Raw genomic sequence first — 6241 nt, 5'->3', positions numbered from 1 at the left:
TGCCAATGCAGATACATTTTAGGGAAAATGGCAAAAAAGTTAAAAGAGGCTCATGAATGAATGCTCTGCGGAAGTGTGAGATGTTAGTGTGTACTGTTGTTAATGCTCTCCATTAATGTTGAATTAGTCACCTACCAGGAGCTCAAGAGGACTGCACTTGCGGCCAGTCAGTGCCACCCCTCTGTAATAGATACCCCAACCCCCTTGACTGCAGGGAAGGGCCGAATCATAACTCCTCATCTCCCAGGCACATGGATTGACCAATGGGGAGGGCAGGTGACCTACATCATACCAGTTGGAATCTTTTCAAACTGGAGCTGGGAGAAAAGAACTGTGGGTTTCTCTTATTGAGAGATACAAAGATGTGTATGGGTGCTGTTGATATGAACATGTTTATTGTTTCTTGTGTAGCAAAGAAACAGGGAGTGGGGATGTTTGGGATGGAAAGAGAAGAGTTGAAAGTAGAGGGGGCAAAGTTTATGTTTTTTTTCCCAATTTTATTGAGAAATGGTTGACAAGGGGGTAGAATTTTAAATTCCTGTGTCCCTGTGGCCAGCTCCATCTGGATCTTTTTTATGGTTTGGCTACATAAACGTTAGGTCCCCCTTACCCTTAAGGTAGAGTTTAGATTTTTGAATTTGAAACTAAAGAAACCTTAACTAATATAATGTGAAGTCAGAATAGGATTGGTCAAGAGTTATAGTGTTTCTTTTCAGGTACAACAGAAAGGCCATGGGACAAAGAAGTGGAAAGTACCATCAAGACTGGTTGAGGTGATGGGCTGCCTGGGAAAGGATGTGAGGACTGTTGGCTGGAGATGAGGGGGAATCAAGGGACTTCAGTTCCTAACGAAGTGAAGTAGATACAAAGGGTAGGCAGTTGTGATCAGGGTATATGAGTGTTGGATGCATTTGCAAAGCAAATTTTCCTTTTTTAAGAGAAATAATGGACTATCATAAAGCACTAAAAAGATTCAGGAAAATCCCTTTGTAATTTTTTCATTGAAAAGGATAAGGCTAACACCCCCTGCTTAGATTTGTTGCGTTATCATTTACACAAAGAGGACTTGACCTACAATATAGCAAGTTTGTTGAATTTTACAAGACCCTTTATAATAGAGTTTGTTGTGTGATGTGCAGCTGACAGGGAAACAAGAATCTTCTCATTTGAAACTCAGTTCTTTCTTCAAGAAAATATTCTCACAGGCAAAAAATTTGAAAAAAAAATTGATCTAGGGCAGAATTGAATTTATTGGAAAATTTCTAGTTGCTTAGATATCATTTTCTACCTTTATGAACAGATAGTTTTTTTATCTTTACCATATCGTTAAATTACTCTGGTTAGTATTGAGTGTGATAGTGTATAAAGAACCTTTAATGGTCTGTATCTTCTGAAAAGCCCACTATTACTTGTGTGTTCAGGACGGCTCCTACAAGTAATAGAATTAATGTAAAGACGCTTATCAGCAAGAGTCTCCTGAGGCTGGAGCTAGACATGGACTCTGCACTTCTGTACATGCAGACTCAAGAGACATTAGCTATATAATAGGTTGTCCTAGTTCTTGAGTGAATTTGAGTTCTTCGAAAAGAACATCCAATTTATAGCATGGTCTTTGTGCCTTGATTTACCCCTTATTTTCTTTTGATGTTTTACCATTTCTGTATTTGAGGACACGTTTTACCATACCCTGATAATGATGAAATGTGTCCTAAATTTTATTAGCTCCCATAATTATACAGTAGGTAAACTGACTACTGTAGCCACACTGAAGAACTCCCACGGAGTCTGTCAAGACACTGGCTAAGGATACATGTATCACATCTTAAATAATATAAAATCTGTAACTAAGCATCTTTGTCCTGAATTGGGACGTGCTTTGCTAGAAAGGGAGTTCACTACCTGGGTGCAGTCTTTTTGATCACACACATGTAGACTTCCTCTCACACTTAGAAGATAGATCTACAAGGCAGTTCTGCCTGTGCTCTGCTGTGCTGCCTGGGAAACATTATGAACTTACCATTTCCTCATGTGGAAGATGAGGGGTTGGATGGCATCTGGTCCCCCTTTTCCCATCTCAGAGTGAATGAGATGAATCTCATAAGTCCAAATCCTTCTTTAAAGAAAAATGTTCCAACTGCATCATTTTATTAGACACATAGTCCTCTTTTCAACGCAATTTGCTGTTTTGGTTTTATATCTTAGAGATGCACTTGTGTTTTCTTTATAACATCTCACTCAAAAGTAAGAAACTAGAGGTGTGGGTAGCATTTTCTTGGATTAGCTGTAGTGGAACAATGTGATTACAAGGAGCTTACACATGACGCCAGAGCTGGGAGGTATGGTGGGGCAGTCTTCTGCTGCCTGGACGGAGCCTTGGAGGCTCTAAGGAAGCTTTCTGTCTGTTGCACCACTGCACCCGCCAGTGCGACACTCACCAACTGTAAAGGAGAGTCAGGAGGTGGGACCCATAAAAGCTGCTTAATCTATTCCTCTGTCCATGGACACCTAGCTTGCTTCCAGGACCTGGCTATTGTGAATAGTGCTGCAGTGAACACTGGGGTGCATGTGGCTTTTTTTTTATTTTTTTTTAACATCTCTATTGGAGTATAATTGCTTTACAATGGTGTGTTAGTTTCTGCTGTATAACACAGTAAATCAGCTGCACGTATACATATATCCCCATATCCCCTCCCTCTTGTGTCTCCCTCCCACCCTCCCTATCCCACCCCTCTAGTTGGTCACAGAGCACCGAGCTGATCTCCCTGTGCTATGCAGCTGCTTCCCACTAGCTATCTGTTTTCCATTTGGTAGTGTATATAAGTCCATGCCACTCTCTCACTTTGTCCCAGCTTACCCTTCCCCCTCCCCATGTCCTCAAGTCCATTTTCTACGTCTGCATCTTTATTCCTGTCCTGCCCCTAGGGTCTTCAGAACCATTTTTTCCCCTTTAGATTCCATATATATGTGTTAGCATACAGTATTTGTTTTTCTCTTTCTGACTTACTTGACTCTGTATGACAGACTCTAGGTCCACCCACCTCACTACAAATAACTCAATTTCGTTTCTTTTTATGGCTGAATAATATTCCATTGTATATATGTGCCACATCTTCTTTATCCATTCATCTGTTGGTGGACATTTAGGTTGCTTCCATGTTCTGGCTATTGTAAATAGTGCTGCAGTGAACATTTTGGTAAATGACTCTTTCTGAATTATGGTCTTCTCAGGGTATATGCCCAGTAGTGGGATTGCTGGGTCGTATGGTAGTTCTATTTTTAGTTTTTTAAGGAACCTCCATACTGTTCTCCATAGTGGCTGTATCTATTTACGTTCCCATCAACAGTGCAAGAGGGTTCCCTTTTCTCCACACCCTCTCCAGCATTTAATGTTTGTAGATTTTTTTGATGATGGCCATTCTGGTACAATGGAATATTACTCAGCCATAAAAGGAATGAAATTGGGTCATTTGTAGAGACATGGATGGACCTAGAGACTGTCATACAGAGTGAAGTCAGAAAGAGAAAAGCAAATATCGTATATTAACGCATATATGTGGAATTTAAAAGAGTGGTACAGATGAACCTATTTGCAAAGCAGAAATAGAGACCCAGATGTAGAAAACAAACATAATGGACCCCGAGGGCAGGAAAGGGAGGGTGGGATGAATTGGGAGATTGGGATTGACATATATACACTACTGTGTATAAAATAGGTAGCTAATGAGAATGTGCTGTACAGCACAGGGAACTCAGTGCTCTGTGGTGATCTAAATGGGAAGGAAATCCAACAAAGAGGGCATATACATGTACATATAGCTGATTCACTTGACTGTACAGCAGAAACTAACACACCATTGTAAAGCAACTTTATCCCAATTAAAAAACAACACAAAACAAAAAGCTGTTTAAGTCATTGGCATAGAAACTCTGAAATTATTCTGAGATAGTCTCCCATAATTGGACTTCAGTCTCCCTTCCATGTATCTTACTCATTAAGTTGTTATGAAAACAATTATATTTATTCCATTAATGAAAAGGTATGAATATTGAAATTTCCAAAGCAATGAAACTATAAGACCATATTTTGAATAAGAAAAATAGAGTACATGGTCTAATTTTAATCATGTCCTATATTTTACTGTGGTAAAATGTAGTACAGTGTTGTGTGTCTTACAAATGACATTTTTTATTTCATGAAAAGTCTCTCTCTTTCACAGAGCTCTAATTGCCCTGTGCTCCTTAGCCTCACCTGTGTTTTCTTCATTTCTGCAGTACCAATAGGATGACCCACAAGGGCCCTGGGAGTTGCTTGCTGACTCACTCAAGCCTTTTGGCTTTGGTCATTTGCTGAACGCAAAATGTGAAACAGGATGAAAAGAATAATTCCATCTTGTTTTCTCTCTTTATAGGCTCTGTATAACTCAATCAAGAATGAGAAGCTTGAATGGGCAGTGTAAGTATGCTGCATGTCAGCCATTTAGTAAATGAACTACTTGCTCTTTTCTTACTGTCTTTCTTTGTGCCTTAGCAGTGACCCTGGAGAAGGGTTAATTGCACCAACTGTTCTCATTTTACACCAGTGTCTTACCTACTTTGTATAAGACACATAAACCCTGAGTATCCCATGTCTTTTTCTTGGTACCCAGCATGCTCCTATTCTTATTTTAAGCTGTTTGCTATGCCTGTATGCAATCAATTATCTTTTTATAAAAAATAGCATTCAAAAAGAAAATACGGTAAAATTACATAAATTCCAGAATCTAACACAGATGATTTGGGTACCATACACTGATTCTGATTATCTCCTTCTTATCATTATAGCAAGGTTTTCTAATCCTGTTTCCTGTGACACTAATTATACCAGGATATTGATAGATAAGTTTAAGAAATGATGGATTAAATGAAGCTAATTTTTTTTTTTAACTGAAGAACTTCCAGGAGCTTGTACAGTGCTGATGTTTATTGTCAATCTGTAAGAGAGAAATAGAATTTGCAATGTTTCCTGAACGTATTTTGACAGTAAAATGTAAGGTTTCAAGGTACATACTTTGGGGGAGATAGTATTACAGATAAATTATAACTAACTCTATGTAGACCAAGAAAACCACCCTTGTTAAATTTCTACTAATCAGTATAGCAGTTAAGAATTTAATTTTTTAGAAATTGTTAGAGCAGAATCTTTACTAAATTTTTAATCAAGTTATCAAGAAAATTAGGGCAAAATATGTTTTAAAATTAGAACTACATGTGAATTTTATTTTTGATTTTCACTGATATTAATCTTTCATAAATATTTTTCTGACATGTTACCTAACATAGCCATCTACAGTGAACTTAGGTTTGCAAATCATAACTTGGGGGAATAAATCTCATTCTTTCATAATGCACACTGTGGAAAAATGGTTTACCAGTTGACTAGACCTTACATATAACATGCTAGAATGAATTAAAAAATATCAATACCACTTAAATTGTTTGACTAATTGTAAGGGAATGTGGTACTATTTTAAATTGGGGATTCAAAGTTTGAGACTGTAATATTTGCAAGTATATGTGATGGCCTATGTTTCTGTGTATGTATATCACCAGACTCAAGTAAAGATAGTGTATCATTTCAAGGAAAACTCATTAAAATTAATATGAATTCATGGCCTGAGGTCCAAAGTGATTATTTTTGGACTTATTTCTCATGAATGAAAGTGAGTTTCCTAGAAAAATTTCATAAATGATATACTTAGACCCTTGCTGAAATATTAAAGGCGTATCTTGACCTATGCAGGATGTCTACTCTCGAAAAAATTAATAGAATGAAATAATTATAAATATATTCACATTGTGAGAGAGAATATTTTGATGATTCTTTTATAAATTTATTTTTAAAAGTAAATAAATATACTCCTGAGGATCTGTTTTCTAAATCTAGATTTTTGATATATTGAATTTGCTACATTAGGTTTTATTTACATTTATGTATAGTGGCAATTCGGTATAAGAAAGCTTTATCTTGGGCCCTCTCCATGGATGAGGGTGGATGTTTACCCAAGAACTGGATTCTTCTTTGGCCCTCTTGTCAGGTCAACAGGGCATTGTGTTCAAGAGCCCAGATTTCAAGAGTAAGACAGATTTGGGTTTGAATTCGAGCTCTGCTGTGTACCAGCTGGACCACTGGCCATGTGATCCTTGAGGCCTCAGTCTCCTCTTCAGGATGACACTGTGAAATATTCTAAAACAATAAGCATAA

The sequence above is a fragment of the Lipotes vexillifer genome, unplaced genomic scaffold (genome assembly GCF_000442215.2).
Source record: "Lipotes vexillifer unplaced genomic scaffold, Lipotes_vexillifer_v1.1 scaffold1849, whole genome shotgun sequence".
NCBI classification, from domain to species: Eukaryota; Metazoa; Chordata; class Mammalia; order Artiodactyla; family Lipotidae; genus Lipotes; species Lipotes vexillifer.
Note: the sequence above shows the minus strand (reverse complement) of the source record.